This window comes from Vulpes vulpes, chromosome 4 (assembly GCF_048418805.1).
Source record: "Vulpes vulpes isolate BD-2025 chromosome 4, VulVul3, whole genome shotgun sequence".
Taxonomy (NCBI): domain Eukaryota; kingdom Metazoa; phylum Chordata; class Mammalia; order Carnivora; family Canidae; genus Vulpes; species Vulpes vulpes.
This window is the reverse complement of record NC_132783.1, coordinates 25,652,775-25,670,574: the sequence shown is the minus strand read 5'-3', so window position 1 is coordinate 25,670,574 and position 17,800 is coordinate 25,652,775. Positions and strand designations below refer to the sequence as shown.

The 17,800-nt window shown below is 37.7% G+C and overlaps 1 long non-coding RNA gene across 1 annotated transcript in view; it reads right to left on the bottom strand.

Moving 5' to 3' along the window:
* Positions 1 to 17,800, bottom strand: part of LOC140598445 (uncharacterized) — a 64,391-nt gene that overhangs the window by 12,843 nt on the left and 33,748 nt on the right. Inside the window, exon 2 of the long non-coding RNA XR_012000876.1 lies at positions 6,039 to 6,142. This is a non-coding gene — a long non-coding RNA (uncharacterized lncRNA). The remainder of the gene's footprint in view (positions 1 to 6,038; positions 6,143 to 17,800) is intronic.

Genomic DNA, 17,800 nt, shown 5'->3' with positions numbered 1-17,800 from the left:
ATGGGGGATCCCTGGGTGGCGCAGCGGCTTAGCGCCTGCCTTTGGCCCAGGGCACGATCCTGGAGACCCGGGATCGAATCCCACATCAGGCTCCCGGTGCATGGAGCCTGCTTCTCCCTCTGCCTGTGTCTCTGCCTCTCTCTCTCTCTCTCTCTCTCTCTCTCTCTTTCTCTCTCTCTGTGACTATTATAAATAAATTAAAAAAATTTAAAAAAAAGATGTGTTATATGTATACAATGGAATATTACTCAGCCATTAGCAAAGACAAATAGCCCCATTTGCTTCAATGTGGAGGGACCTGGAGGGTATTGTGCTGAGTGAAGTAAGTCAATCGGAATGGGAGAAATATTATATGGTCTCATTCATCCGAGGAATATAAAGATTAGTGAAAGCTAATAAAGGGAAAGGAGAGAAAATGAGTGAAAACATCAGTAAGGGTGACAAAACATGAGAGACATTTAACTCTGTGAAATGGACAAGGGGCAGTGGAAGGGGAAGTGGGCGGGATGTTGGGGTGACTGTGTGATGGGCATTGAGGGGAACTTGGTGGGATGAGGACTGGGTGGTATGCTATATGTTGGAAAATTGAAATCCAATTTAAAAATAAACTAAATTGATAAACATTTAGCCAGACTCATAAAAAGGAGAAAGAGGGGGGATGTCTGGGTGGCTCAGTGGTTGAACATCTGCTTTCAGCTCAGGGTGTGATCCTGGAGTCCCGGGATCGAGTCCTACATTGGGCTCCTTGCATGCAGCCTGCTTCTCCTTCTGCCTGTGTCTCTGCCTCTGTCTCTCTCTGTCATGGATAAATAAATAAGTTCTTAAATATTTCTTTTTAACAAGCATTTAAAGAAGAGTTAATACCTACTCATCTTAAACTACTTGAAAAACAGAAGGAAAGCTCCTATGTATTCTATGAGGCCAGCATCACCCTGATACCAAAACCAGATAAAGACACTACAGAGAGGGAGGGAGGGAGGGAGGGAGAAAGAGAGAGAGAGAGAACTACAGGCCCATGTCTCTGATGAACATAGATGCAAAAATCCTCAACAAAATATTAGCCAACCAAATCCAAAAATACACTAAAAAAATCATTTACCATGATCAAGTGGGATTTATTCTTAGTATTCAAATGTGATTCAATATTCACAAATCAATTAACATCATACATCCCATCAACAAGAGAAGTGTAAAACACCATGATTGCTTCAATGGATGCAGAAAAGCATTTAAAAGTACAACATCCATTCATGATAAAAACTCTCAACAAAATAAGTTTGGAGGGAACATAACTCAACAGAATGAAGACAATATATGAAAAAATAACAGCTAATATCATACTCAATGGTGAAAAAAGTGAGAGCTTTTCCCCAAGATCAAGAGCAAGACAAGGATTTCCACCTGACTACTTTTATTCAGCATAGTACTGGAAGTCCTATCCCCAGCAATAAGAAAAGAAAAAGAAATAAATGGCATCCAAATGGGTAAGGAAGAGGTAAAACTTTCACTATTTGCAGGTGCCATGATACTATATGTAGAAAACCCTCAGGATTCTACCAAAAATTGACTAGACCTGATAAATGAGTTCAGGAAAGTCACAGGATACAAACCAATATACAGAAATCCACTGCATTTCTATACACTAATAATGAAGAAGCAAAAAGAGAAATTAAGAAACAGTTCCATTAACAATTGCGCCAAAAAGAATAAGATACCTAGGAATAAACATAAACAAGGAAGTGAAAGATACTGAAAAACTATAAAACACTGATGAAAAAAATTGAAGACCAAATGAAAAAATATTCCATGTTTATAGATGAGAGAACAAGTATTAATAAAATATCCCATGCTCAAAAAAAATCTACAGATTTGATGGAATCCCTATTAAATACCAGTAGTATTTTTCACAGAACTAAAACAAGTAATTCATAAGCATGTATGGAACCACAAAAGACCCCAAATAGCCAAAGCAATCTGAAAAAGAAAAAAACTGGAGGTATCACAGTCCCAGATTTCAAGATATATTACAAAGCTGTAATAATCAAAACAGTATGGTATTGACAAAAACAGACAATTGATCAATGGTATGGTATTATGGGCATAAAGATCACCTTACAGTATCACTTCTATTTGATATTTAGGGTGAAAATATAGGTGTTCGGTGAAATAGATGAAAACAGACCCTAGGGCAGCCCGGGTGGCTCAGCGGTTTAACGCTGCCTTTAGCCCAGAGCATGATCCTGGAGACCGGGGATGGAGTCCTGCATGGAGCCTGCTTCTCCCTCTGCCTGTGTCTCTGCCTCTATCTCTTTCATTCTGTGTCTCTCATGAATAAATACATATATTCTCTGCTCCTATGAATTCTTTTTTTTTATTCCACATGTAAGTAATATATAGTATTTGTCTTTCTCTGATTTATTTCACTTAGCATAATACCTTCAATTTCATCAACGCTGTCACAATGGGAAGGATTTTCTTTGGTTTTTCTCATGGCTGATTAATAATGCATTATTATATATGGAATATAATGTGTATATATACACAATATACATGCACTACATTTTCTTTTTTCATTTGTCCATTGTTAGACATTTAGGATGTTTCTATGTCTTGGCTACGATAAATAATGCTGTGATAAACATGAGAGTGCAGATATGCTGCTTTCATTTTCTTCAGATAAATGTCCAGAAGTTGATTTCTTGGATGATATGGTAGTTTTATTTTTAATTTTTCAAGAAACATCGACAGTGGGGGTTTTCCATAGTGGCTATACCAATTTACATTTCCACCAATAGCCACAAACATTGCCTTTTCTCCACATCTGTGCCAGCACTTATTATATCTTGTCTTTTTGATAATAGCCATTATAACAGACATGAGATGATATCTCATTGTGGTTTTGATTTGCATTTATCTAATGACTAGTGATGTTGAGCATCTTTTCATGTGGCTTGTTGGCTATCTGTATGTCTTCTTTGGAAAAATATTCAGTTGTCTTGTCTATCTTTAAATCAGATTGTTTTGCTTGTTTTTGTTTTGCTATTGAGTTGTGGGAGTTTCTCATATATTAGGGTTGTTAACCCTTTATCAGATAAATGGTTTCCAAATTTTTTATGGAATTTTTATTGGGAGGCTATTTCAGTTTACCAAATCCACCAATTGTCAATTTATCCTCAGAAAAAAATTACGTTCAATCTTCTGGCTGTATTTTTGGAAACCATTCATACTGTATAATTGCCAGGTAAGAAACAGAGATATAATTCTACTTGTTCACCTTTTAAAGGTACATTCAGGGATGCCTGAATGGTTCAGGGGTTGAGTGTCTGCCTTCGGCTCAGGGCATGATCCCAGAGTCCCAGGATCAAGTCCCACATCGGGGTCCCTGCATGGAGCCTGCTTCTCCCTCTGCCTGTGTCTGTGCCTGCCTCTCTCTCTCTCTCTCTCTCTCTCTCTCTCTCATGAATAAATAAATAAAATCTTTAAAAATAATAAAATAAAGGTACATTAAACTGTTTGTTTTTTAATATTTTTATTTATCTATTCATTCGGGCTTATCTGAAAGCCCTGGACACTTTGAATTAATGAAAAAATTGAAATGAATATTAAAGTCTCATTACCCTAGATAGTGATTCATGAATTAGGTTTAATAGCCTAAGTATTCTCCCATCTGCTGAGAAATATACCTAGAGAGGATTAACATTAATTCTAATAATTCCAGTTTTAAATGCTGTTTTTCACAAACAACTTATTAAAAGAATTTGCAATACTTCTTTGGAAAAATCCCTAAAGTTTTATATGACTGAAATCTGCTCAGAAATATAAAAACAAAGAAATCATGAAAATAGAAATATCAACAGAATGAAAATGACTTAATAAGAAACTACATAGATCACTGACTATTAAAGGACTTATCTCCCTGTTTGTCGATTATGATAATTCCCAAATTTTCCTTCTGATTTTTTTCTATTAACTAGTTATATCCCTGTTAATTAACAACTGGATCAAAATGTAGACAGAACTGAAAATTTTTTAAATCACAAAATGAGTAAAAGAAGTCCTCAGAGGGGATCTATTAAAGCCATTCAATTTACAAATGAAGAAATTGATGACAGGTGAAGTAAAACATTTATTTAAGGTTGCAGTGACTTGGTGATTTCATCCCCCATTTCAATTCCATTGACTTAGAGCAATTGTTTATTAATTTTAGTTATCATACTATTGAAGGTTTTCAGTGATACATAAATAAGTGGGCAGGGAAACTGATAGGTAGGTAGGTAAATAGATAGGCAGACCACTAAACCCTCCCCCAATTTTAGACATTCCAAGATCACCTAGATTTTGTCAGTTTTCAGTAGCTCTATTTTAAATCAGGCACTCAGTATGCGTACATTATTGAGCATCTGCCATGTACTACTCCTGGGATAATTGTTAGTGGATGTAACGAATAAGAAATCATCCTTGTCCACAGAAAACTGACAGAGCTATTTATTTAGCTCAGTGTAGTAAATAGGTATGAGGAAAGTGAATGGGATTGAATACATAGAGGAAAGTGAATGGGATTAAATACATAGAGACCTCAGCCTGCTTGAAGGTAGGAGAAATTAGATCTGAATCTAGTCTTACCCTACTCTCAGTAGGAATTGGTCTATTCAAGGGTTGGCTGAAAGAACATTCCATCTATAGACAGGCAGAGACAAGAAATCAGGTGTTGTGAAATGGATGGGAAAATGTGTCTAGTACAAGCCTATCAGACAATAGGAACTTCAGCCTATTATTGTGGATACGTGCTGATTTTCCCTAACTTTCAGTGACCCTTCTTTATGATGAGAGCAAGAGGTTTGCCACATGTAAATTGTAACAAAAAGGCAACTGACTAACTGCAAATTTAAATACAGATAATCAAACAAGAAAGTGAAGTGACAGAAAAGAGAGTAGGACAGACTTCATAAGGGCAAAAAGGATTCCTGAGAGGAATTTAATCCATGTCTTAGTGTTATACTGTGTATTCCAGGTTCTCTTCCTATATGTATCCATTAAATTTCCAGGAATGTGAGGGACATAATAATTGAAATTACTGTCCAATTATAAAATATGAGTATGTTTTTCCTAAGTCTGTGATCCTGAAAATGCATATGTGAATACCTTCTTCCCAAATTCAATCATATTTAAATATTCTATGAAGAAACTAACACTTAAATAACTATGATAAATTAATTTGTTGGAAGAAGATAATATAATATATATCCTCAATATATATAATGTATATTGAGCTGTGATTAGATTATTATAAAAATTTTCTAGGACTACCTGGAATAAATATGAAAGGAGAAAACTGTCCTATAATTAGAACCTAAGTAAATATACAATTAAATATGTATCTTCTATATTGTCCTCTTGGCTTGAAGAAAAGCTAATTCTATAGAAAATACACCTCAAAAGTATTACTTTCACATTCAAACCTATTCAACTCTACCTACTTCATGTGCATCTGACTGAATACATTCTTTGTATGTGACAATATTTACGTATTTAAGTCTAAGAATCACACCTGAAGAACAAATATTGGTAAATAGGAATAAAGATAACTTGAAAACCAACAAATTAACATGTGTATTTGTATTTCTGTTGTAAAAAACAGCCATAATTTTCAATATGACCTCTAATCTTTATTTAAAGTATTGTCATGAATTTCCAGCTATGGTAGACCAAATGTTAAGGACCAAGATTCAGGAGAAAAAAGAAACACAGGAGGGGAGTCTAGCATTTCCCATTGTAGTGTCTCCTGATTCTCTTAAAGGTGATTAGAAGATGAGCAGTGCTTTTGACAGCCTTGGGGCCACAGTAGACAGTGTAAGAATTCAGAATAGTGGCTTATTGGAAGGAAGGAGGGAGTAAGGATTAAGAAAGGATGATGATCTTTCTTTTTTTCTTAGTGGTCATTATACACGTGTTACTTTGCCCTAACTCATCAAGCTGCACATTAGTATTTTGTGCACTTCTCTGTGTGTTGTACTTCAAAGTAGACAGTAAAAACTTACCACGATAAGAAACGTCAACTCATGCTTACACCCTTAAATTCACTCCAGTAAACACATTGAGCATCTTCTCATGCCAGCCATGATGCTGTGTTAGCCTCGCAACTCTAAATAAAAGACAAATACCATATGATTTTATTCATGTGTGGAATTTAAGAAAAAAAGCAAACAACATGGGAGAGGGAGAGGAAAACCAAGAAACAGACTCTTATCCATAGAGAACAAAATGATGGTTACCAGAGGGGAGGTGCCCAGCAGGATGGGTTAAATAGGTGATGGGGATCGAGAAGTGCGCTTGTGATAAGCACCGGGTGTTGTTTGTAACTGTTGAATCACTAAATTCTACACCTGAAACCAGTATTGTACTGTCTGTTAACTAACTGGAATTTAAGGAAAAATTTTGTAAAAAGGCCATACATTTTTTAAAATAAACTTATGTATAGAAACAAGAACAAAAACAAAAAAAGAGAGAGACACACACACATCCCTAATTTCATCAAGCTTACTATTCTAGGAAAAATATGGCATTAAGAAACGCCATACTAGGAAAATTCAAGACTTTAGCACTTACATTGAAAGCCACTGATTTAATAAAGAAATCATATCAGTTCGGAATGGTAAGTTCTACAGCCTAAGTTATAAATTTATAAATTTAATATTTCCTTTTCCATGGTCATATTTTTGCTGTGATTTTTAAAAATATTTTATTTATTTATTTGAGAGAAACAAAGAGCATGAATAGAAGGAGGGGCAGAGAGAGAGAGGTAGAGGGAGATACAGACTCTCCGTTGAGTGGGGAACCTGACGGGAGGCTCAAGCCCAGGTCCCTGAGATCATGATCTCAGCCAAAGTCAGACCCTTAATGAACTGAGTCACCCAGCCCCTTTGCTGTGATTTTTAAACATATTTACTACAAATTCCTTGAGGTAAGAGGCTATGTTTTATTCATCTTTCAATCCACTGTTCATTGCACAAGGTGTAGCTAAGAGACTTAAGTAAATAGATTGGATGAAGAAAAAAAATCAAGATATATAGAACGTCTTCTTTAATGTATCTGGTTGCCTGTGTGATTCTTTCTTTATAAAATAAGCCAATTTAAGGCAAGAGACTTTATTCTTTACATTTTCTTGAAGAAATTAAATGTCATGCATAAATTTAGTGCTTAATAATTCTTTTATGATTATTAAATATCCATTGTTCAACTTTTAATTTTTAATCTTAGACGGGCTCATGGCCATCTATTAACAATTCCTAACCCTTCAGCTCTTCAAGGATTTATAATTTAGTACAAGTTTTTAACTTCATAGATGAGGTAAATTAAGCCCCAAGAACTTGTAAAGTAAGGCATAATACTTAGCTCTCACTTGCAAATTCTCTCTTATACTCAAAGATAAACATATCAGATCACTTTGTACATCTCCAAATGTACTCTACTGGTAATTGTTTAATTCATAAAAGGAAAACATTTCATATTCAGTGTAAGAAAAACAGTGTGATTGCTACAAACAGGAAGCAAAAACAAAATGACATATACATATTTTTTATGTGAAAAAAATCTACAGGTGTGTGTATTTAATACTAACCTATGGTTTTGACAGAGTCAATGGTATTTTCTGGGAATAGGCAATTGGAAGAGTTTTTACAAAAAAAAAATTGTCTTAAGAAATTTGGAAAGCAATCTACATTCACAGTTATGTTTTATCTGCAATCAAGGAACTGACAGTCTATGTAACCACAGATTTCCTATTTGTTGTTATTTTAATGATTGCAACACTAGTTTGAAAAGTTCAGCTAGAGAATTCAGTCTCTACCTTGAACTATGTTCTATGAGAACACTATGAGAAGGAAAAGTCAAACTGACCAGCAAATACATTAAATTAGACTCTTAGGATACGTGACCACTTTCTAAAAGAAAAACCACATTACACTCACAAAGCAGAGGAAAGTTTTCACTAAGAAGGCTTTATCCCAAGATAAAGCAGAGAACTGACAGTGAGGACCTCTGGAGACCATCACACTAATTAATCTCTCTGGTATCCAAGGGTTTATTATCTCCACTGAGGCCTATTCATAGGTGGAAAATAATCCTGAAGGTAGATTCATTTCCAAGTTGTTATGCTAAACAATGAAACTAGTCATGATCCAATATATCATTTATCCTTACTAAGGAAATACTTAAGGGATTTGAGATGATGAGTGAATGTTATAGAAAATTTAAAAATTAATGTCATTTAATGAACCATGGGTTTAATTATGAGCATATGAAAGAAATGTATTTGATTATTAAAAGATTATCTAAAATTACAGATTATACAACTTCTTGGGCACTTGATCTTTTTGATCAAATTCAGTTAATAAAAACTGAATAATGAGCCATTTAATAGGAAAATTCTTGCACCAAAGAGATCATCTTCCTAGGTTCAAATGTTTCTTAGGGTTAAAGGCTGATGAACGTTTCATGAAAACAAAATGGATCATACACTCAGAGAAAAATCTTGCTTTGCCAAAGCATTTTATAACCTAATTTTGAAATTAGAATGGAAATTAGCATATGGAATATTTTCATTATCATACAGTTACAACAAAGTTTCTATCTACTCTCTCGTGCACTGTATTAGCTCCTGGGTTTTCTCAACTCACATTATTTCACAATATTCTTCCACACATGACTATTTTTGGTATTTTATACTTCGAAAAATATGTTAGCTTATTATTCAGAGATAACATCCAGAGGGAGTTAAAGCAGCTAAAAACTTCATGATCAAAATCCTTGCCCTCTGACATAACTGAAACAGTATTTCTTTGAGTTATATTCTGACACCAAATAATAATTATGGAGAATAAACAAACGCTAGTAAGAGCCCTGGATGTCATCAGCAACAGAAAGGCTATTTGTAATACTGTCTTAGAACTTTCCTACTTTAAAGATAACTAACAAGCCTACTCAACCTTTTGGGGAAACTCTCAAGAGAGGAGGAGTATTGCATGGAAATAGCAAAAGTGAGCAACAATAATGCTCCCACTCCTGGCCACTATAGCATGTGAGGGGAGACAAACAATGTTCCAGTCAAGGCAAAAATAAAATAAGGAAGCTGAGATAACTTTTTAAAAAGATTTTATTTATTTATTCATGAGACAGACAGAGAGGGAGGCAGAGACACAAGCAGGGGAAGAAGAAGGGTCCATGCAGGGAGCCCAATGTGGGACTCGATCCCGGGACTCCAGGATCAAGCCCTGAGCCAAAGGCTCAGCTTAACCACTGAACCACCCGGATGTCCCCAAGATAACATTTTAAATATGGTTGAGGATATTAGGGGAGTCTTTTTACCTTAGAAAATGAATTCCCTGAGACACAGTGAAGAAATTTTGAAAGGTAAGATGAAGTAGAGGGATAAATAAGAGATAAACAAACATACAGAAAATGAGGGCATCACTGGACGATGCTACCATAGAGGTAAGGAGGGCAGTAATTAAAGTTGGGTTTTGCCTGATGAGAATAACAAGAAGTTTAGTGGAATTATCCTATGAAGGCTCTTTCTTTTTTCTTTTCTTTTGAAGGCGCTTTCTACTCACAATCACTTCCCCTTAATATTTACATCCACTTCAATCCTGATTCTTTTTCCACATTCCACTGAAATTGCTCATGCTAAGTTCACCGTTGACTTTGACATTGCCAAATCAGTGAAATTTTTCTTCCAAATGATCTAACCTTAAGCATATCTGACCACTCTGACTTTTTCCTTGTTTTCCCAGCACCACACACTCATCCATTTATTCTTATTTCACTGACTTATTTTTCTACCTCTTTTTTTTTATTCTCCTCTTACCCTAATATAAATTTTCCTTCTCTTTCTCTATCATCTTCTGAGGTAATACCAGCCAATTTCATGACTTAACACCATTGTTTCATGATGATCTCCAAATTTATATCTAAAGTCTAGACTTTTCCTCTGAGTTTGAGTTACATTTATCCAACAGTTTACTTCACATCTCTACTTGTATGTCCAATAAGCATTTCAAAATTAGTGTGACTGTCAAATTCCCTCCTCTTCTATCCTCCTCTAACATCACAACGCTGTCAGTAAAATAAATAATTGAAGGAAAAACTACTAAGTTTAAATAGTTTAATACTGTGTTTCTTCTTCTACTTTTAAATTCCTATTTCCAGCAGTGCCTTTCCAGTTCCACATGGTCTGCTAACAAAAATGTAACTATTGCTGTTGCTTTATGTCTTTTTAGTCATTATCTTTATCTTTCACTTTCCTGCCTCTGTTTCACAGTAAAGATCTGTGAAATCAGTGACTGTTATTTTTGCCATATGTTGCCATAGGAAAATAAATTATCAATAGGATTTTGCTCCAATTCTTTTATTATTTATCAAAGGTGGGAAGTTTCATTTTTTAATTAATTTACTTTTTATTGGAGTTCAATTTGCCAACATATAGCATAACCTCCAGTGCTCATCCCACCAAGTGCCCCCCTCAGTGCCCATCGCCCAGTCACCCCAACCCTCCGCCCACCTCCTCTTCCACTACCCCTTGTTCATCTCCCAGTGTTAAGTCTCTCTCATGTTTTGTCACTGTCACTGATATTTTCACTCATTTTCTCTCCTTTCCCCTTTATTCCCTTTCATTGTTTTTTATATTTCCCAAATGAAGGAGACCATATAATGTTTGTCCTTTTCCAATTGATTTATTTCACTCAGCATAACACCCTCCAGTTCCATTCACGACGAAGCAAATGGTGGGTATTTGCCGTTTCTAATGGGTGAGTAATATTCCATTGTATACATATACCACAGCTCTTTTATCCATTCATCCTTTGCTGGACACCGAGGCTACTTCCACAGTTTGGCTATTGTGGACATTGCTGCTAGAAACATCGGGGTTCAGGTGTTTCAGCATTTCACTGCATCTGTATCTTTGGGGTAAATCCCCAGCAGTGCAATTCCTGGGTTGTTAGGGCAGATCTATTTTTAACCCTTTGAGGAACCTCCACACAGTTTTCCAGAGTGGCTGCACCAGTTCACATTCCCACCAACAGGGCAAGAGGGTTCCCCTTTCTCCACATCCTCTCTAACATTCATTGTTTCCTGCCTTTTTAATTTTCACCATTCTCACTGGTGTGAGGTGGTATCTCATTGTGGTTTTGTATTTCCCTGATGGCAAGTGATGCAGAGCATTTTCTCATGTGCTTGTTGGCCATATCTATGTCTTCCTCTGTGAGATTCCTGTTCATGTCTTTTGCCCATTTCATGGTTGGATTGTTTCTTTTCTTTTGAGTTTAATAAGTTCTTTATAGATCTTGGATGCTAGCCCTTTATCTGATAAGTCATTTGCAAATATCATCTCCCATTCCGTAGGTTGCCTTTGTTTTGTTGACTGGTTTTTTTGCTGTGTAGAAGCTTCTTGTCTTGATGAAGCCCCAATAATTCATTTTTGCCTTTGTTTCTTTTGCCTTCTTGGATGTATCTTGCAAGAAGTTGCTGTGGCTGAGTTCAAAAAGGGTGTTGCCTGTGTTCTCCTCTAGGATTTTGATGGAACCTTGTCTTGCATTTAGATCTTTCATCCATTTTGAGTTTATCTTTGTGTACGGTGTAAGAGAATGGTCCGGTTTCATTCTTCTGCATGTGGATGTCCAATTTTCCCAGCACCATTTATTGAAGAGACTGTCTTTTTTCCAGTGGATAGTCTTTCCTGCTTTGTCGAATATTAGTTGACCATAAAGTTCAGGGTCCACTTCTGGATTCTCTATTCTGTTCCACTGATCTATGTGTCTGTTTCTGTGCCAGTACCACACTGTCTGGATTACAACAGCTTTGTAGTACAACCTGAAATCTGGCATTGTGATGCCCCCAGATATGGTTTTCTTTTTTAATATTCCCCTGGCTATTTGGGGTCTTTTCTGATTCCACACAAATGTTAAAATAATTTGTTCCAACTCTGTGAAGAAAGTCCATGGTATTTTGATAGGGATTGCATTAAACGTATAAATTGCCCGGGGTAACATTGACATTTTCACAATATTAATTCTTCCAATCCATGCGCATGGTATATTTTTCCATCTCTTTGTGTCTATCTCAATTTGTTTCAAGAAATGTTCTGTAGTTTTTAGGGTATTGATCCTTTACCTCTTTGGTTAGGTTTATTCCTGGGTATTTTATGCTTTTGGGTGCAATTGTAAATGAGATTGACTCCTTAATTTCTCTTTCTTTAGTCTCATTGTATAGAAATGCTTCTGACTTCTGAGCATTCATTTTGTATTCTGCCATACTACCGAATTGCTGTATGAGTTCTAGCAATCCTGGGGTGGAGTCTTTTGGGTTTTCTATGTATGGGAAACTTCATTTTCATGAAGCTATATTAAGTAAGTACTTGCCTAGAATATGGCATTGCTATCATTTGACCTTTATCAGCCTTTCTCCCTATTCTTTTGTTTGAACGAAGGTCCTTTCTTTCGTGGGAAGATAGGAAGGGCCTTTAATATACAGGTGGAGAAATGTGCCACGATTCAGAGGAAGCCTAGAAGAGGAAGTAAATAGTCCTATATAAGTAAGGTCATAGGGTGTCTCTTCCAAAATAGGCAGAAGAGACAAAAAGAAATATTATAGAAACAGCAGCTGCCATGTGAAATGGGACTGAGGGAATACTGTGTTATATGGGGGTAAAGTCTCTTAACTGCCTCTTGAGAATGTCTGTGAAGGGCTGCATCTTTCTTCCAGGCTCTTGGAGTTGAATTTGTAAATATTTTGGATGTGTCACTGTTGGTCCTAAGGTGAAAGCAATGTTATATTTGGTTTATACAATCTTACACGCAAAAATGTATTTAATTAAGCTATATTTAATGAAATACACATTAGTATATGGCCCTGTTCTAGAGACTCATAAAATTAAAAAATTGTTTCAATGATAATACCAAAACATTGAGAACTTGCACACTAAGTACTATGTTTCTTCTTGATTTTAATGTGATAAATTTACATTAATCATCTTTATTTTAGTTCATCTTTATTTTATTCTTTTCTCCATATAAGTAAAATAAGATAAAAATCTCACAATAATACTGATAATTTTGTAAAACAGCTACAGTGATTTTAACTCCTTTTCTTTGACTATGTTCTTTTGTTTACCCTTCTTTTTCCTACTTTGGGAAAAATCTCACATGTTTTTCTGGAGAATTTTCTTTTAGTGTCAGTAATTTAGAGTGGTGGTTAAGTTGGGGGACTTCCAATTATTAGCCACATGACTGGCCTCTGTTTTCATCTAAGTTATGGGGATACTAACAATAAGTTTATATACCGGGAGGGAGGGGCAAGATGGCGGAGGAGTAGAGTCCCCAAATCACCTGAGCCCAACAAATTACCTAGATAACCTTCAAATCATCCTGAAAACCTACGAATTCGGCCTGAGATTAAAGAGAGAACAGCTGAAACGCTACAGTGAGAAGAGTTCTCGATTCTCTCAAGATAGGAAGACGGGGAAAAAGAAATAAAGAAACAAAAGGCCTCCAAGGGGGAGGGGCCCGGCGAGGACCTGGGCTGAGGCTGGGGCGAGTGTCCCCAGGACAGGAGAGCCCCGGCCCGGAGAAGCAAGAGCTGCACCAACCTTCCTGGGCAGAAAGGGGCCCGCAGGGAGTTAGAGCAGGACCCAGGAGGGCGGGGATGCCCTCGGGCTCCCTGGGACACTAACAGACACCTGCGCCCCGGGAGAGTGCGCCGAGCTCCCTAAGGGCTGCAGCGCGCACGGCGGGACCTGGAGCACCTCGAAGGGGCTCGGGCGAGGAAGAGTCTCCGTGCAGAGTGGGCTGCACGGCTCCGGGAGCAGGTAGGAGAAGCTCAGGCGGCGGCTCCGCGGAGGGGGCTGTGCGGCCAGGAGCACGAATCCAACAGCGCAGGCCCGGGAGCACTGCGTGTGGGACACAGCCCAGGATCCGGCTTCCCCCCAGGACAGGCAGAGGCCAGGAGGGCACAGGACAGCAAGGACGCTTCTGACCCAAGCTGAGCAGATCACCGGCCCCGCCCCGGGGCATCAGACCCTGCGGACTGAGAGCTCCGTAGTTACTGCGGGAGTTGAATCCAGGGCTCTGGAGCTGGCCGCCACCACCAGGGTTGTTCCTCCAGGGGCCTCACGGGGTAAACAACCCCCACTGAGCCCAGCACCAGGCAGGGGGCAGAGCAGCAAACCCAAGTGCTAACACCTGAAAATCAGCACAACAGGCCCCTCCCCCAGAAGACCAGCTAGACTGACAACTTCCAGGGGAAGTCAAGGGACTTAAAGTATACAGAAAGAGAAGATACTGCCCCGTGTTTTCTGTTTTGTTTTTTGTTTTTTTTTTTTTTTTGCTTTTTAATGTCTGTTTGCTTTCCCCACCCTTTTTTTACTTTCTTTCTTTTTCTCTTTTTCTTTTTTTTCTTCCTTTCTTTTCTTTTTCTCTTTTCTTTCCTTCTTTCTCTCCTCTCTTTTTCTCCCTTTCCCAATACAACTTGTTTTTCGCCACTCTGCACTGAGCAAAATGACTAGAAGGAAAACCTCACCTCAAAAGAAAGAATCAGAAACAGTTCTCTCTCCCACAGAGTTACAAAATCTGGATTACAGCTCAATGTCAGAAAGCCAATTCAGAAGCACCATTATACAGCTACTTGTGGCTCTAGAAAAAAGCATAAAGGACTCAAGAGACTTCATGACTGCAGAATTTAGATCCAATCAGGCAGAAATTAAAAATCAATTCAATGAGATGCAATCCAAACTAGAAGTCCTAAAGAAGAGGGTTATCGAGGTGGAAGAATGAGTGAGTGACATAGAAGACAAGTTGATGGCAAAGAGGGAAACTGAGGAAAAAAGAGACAAACAATTAAAAGACCATGAAGATACATTAAGGGAAATAAACAACAGCCTGAGGAAGAAAAACCTACGTTTAATTGGGGTTCCCGAGGGCGCCGAAAGGGCCAGAGGATCAGAATATGTATTTGAACAAATCCTAGCTGAAAACTTTCCTAATCTGGGAAGGGAAACAGGCATTCAGATCCAGGAAATAGAGAGATTCCCCCCCCCTAAAATCAATAAAAACCGTTCAACACCTCGACATTTAATAGTTAAGCTTGCAAATTCCAAAGATAAAGAGAAGATCCTTAAAGCAGCAAGAGACAAGAAATCCCTGACTTTTATGGGAAGAAGTATTAGGGTAACAGCAGACCTCTCCACAGACACCTGGAAGGCCAGAAAGGGCTGGCAGGATATATTCAGGGTCCTAAATGAGAAGAACATGCAACCAAGAATACTTTATCCAGCAAGGCTCTCATTCAGAATGGAAGGAGACATAAAGAGCTTCCAAGACAGGCAGGAACTGAAAGAATATGTGGCCTCCAAACCAGCTACGAAAGCAATTTTAAGGGGGACTCTTAAAATTCCCCTTTAAGAAGAAGTTAAGTGGAACAATCCACAAAAAACAAGGACTGAATAGATATCATGATGACACTAAACTCATTATCTTTCAATATAACTCTGAACGTGAACGGGCTTAAAGACCCCATCAAAAGGGGCAGGGTGTCAGACTGGATAAAAGAGCAGGACCCATCTATTTGCTGTCTACAGGAGACTCATTTTAGACAGGAGGACACCTACAGCCTGAAAATAAAAGGTTGGAGAACAATTTACCATTCAAATGGTCCTCAAAAGAAAGCAGGGGTACCATCCTTATATCATATAAACTAAAATTTACCCCGTTGACTGTACTGAGAGATGAAGAGGGACACTATATCATACTTAAAGGATCTATCCAACAAGAGGACTAAACAATCCTCAATATATATGCCCCCAATGTGGGAGCTGCCAAATATTTAAATCAATTAATAACCAAAGATAAGACATACTTAGATAATAATACACTTACATTGGTGACTTCAATCTAGCTCTTTCTACCCTCGATAGGTCCTCTAAACACAACATCTCCAAATAAATGAGAGCTTTAAATGATACACTGGACCAGATGGATTTCACAGATATCTATAAAACTTTACATCCAAACTCAACTGAGTACACATTCTTCTCAAGTGCACATGGAACTTTCTCCAGAATAGACCACATACTGGGACACAAATCGGGTCTGAACCGATACGAAAAGAAAGGGATCGTCCCCTGTATTCTCAGACCCTAATGCCTAGAAATTAGAACTAAATCACAACAAGAAGTTTGGAAGGTCCTCAAACACGTGGAGGTTAAGGACCATCTTGCTAAAAGATGAAAGGGTCAACCAGGAAATTAAGGAAGAGTTAAAAAGATTCATGGAAACTAATGAGAATGAAGATACAACCGTTCAAAATCTTTGGGATACAACAAACACAGTTCTAAGGGGGAAATACATCGCAATACAAGCATCCACTCAAAAACTGGAAAGAACTCAAATACAAAGGCTAACCTTACACATAAAGGAGCTAGAGAAAAAACAGCAAATAGATCCTACACCCAGCAGAGGAAGAGAGTTAATAAAGATTCGAGCAGAACTCAATGAAATCGAGACCAGAAGAACTGTGGAATAGATCAACAAAACCAGGAGTTGGTTCTTTGAAAGAATTAGTAATACAGATAAACCATTAGCCAGCCTTATTAAAAAGAAGAGAGAGAAGACTCAAATTAATAAAATCATGAATGAGAAAGGAGAGATCACTACCAACACCAAGGAAATACAAACGATTTTAAAAACATATTATGAACAGCTATACACCAATAAATTAGGCAATCTGGGAGAAATGGACGCATTCCTCGAAAGCCACGAACTACCAAAACTGGAACAGGAAGAAATTGAAAATCTGAACAGCCAATAACCAGGGAGGAAATTGAAGGAGTCATCAAAAACCTCCCAAGACACAAAAGTTCAGTGACAGATGGCTTCCCAGGGGAATTCTATCAAATGATTAAAGAAGAAACCATACCTATTCCACTAAAGCTGTTTGGAAAGATAGAAAGAGATGGAGTACTTCCAAATTCGTTCTATGAGGCCAGCATCACCTTAATTCCGAAACCAAACAAAGACCCCACCAAAAAGGAGAATTACAGACCAATATCCCTGATGAACATGGATGCAAAAGTTCTCAACAAGATACTAGGCAATAGGATCCAACAGGACATTAAGAAAATTTTTCACCATGACCAAGTAGGATTTATCCCTGGGACACAAGGGTGGTTCAACACTCGTAAAACAATTAATGTGATTCATCATATCAGCAAGAGAAAAACCAAGAACCATATGATCCTCTCATTAGATGCAGAGAAAGGATTTGACAAAATACAGCATCCATTCCTGATCAAAACTCTTCAGAGTGTAGAGATAGAGGGAACATTCCTCAACATCTTAAAAGCAATCTACGAAAAGCCCACAGCAGATACCATGATACCATTCTCCATGGGGAAGCACTGGGAGCCTTTCCCCTAAGATCAGGAACAAGACAGGGATGTCCACTCTCACCACTGCTATTCAACATAGTACTGGAAGTCCTCGCCTCAGCAATCAGACAACAAAAAGACATTAAAGGCATTCAAATTGTCAAAGAAGAAGTCAAACTCTCCCTCTTCGCCGATGACATGATACTCTACATAGAAAACCCAAAAGCCTCCACCCCAAGATTGCTAGAACTCATACAGAAATTCAGCAGTGTGACAGGAGACAAAATCAATGCCCAGAAGTCAGTGGCATTTCTATACACTAACAATGAGACTGAAGAAAGAGAATTTAAGGAGTCCATCCCATTTACAATTTGCACCCCAAAGCAT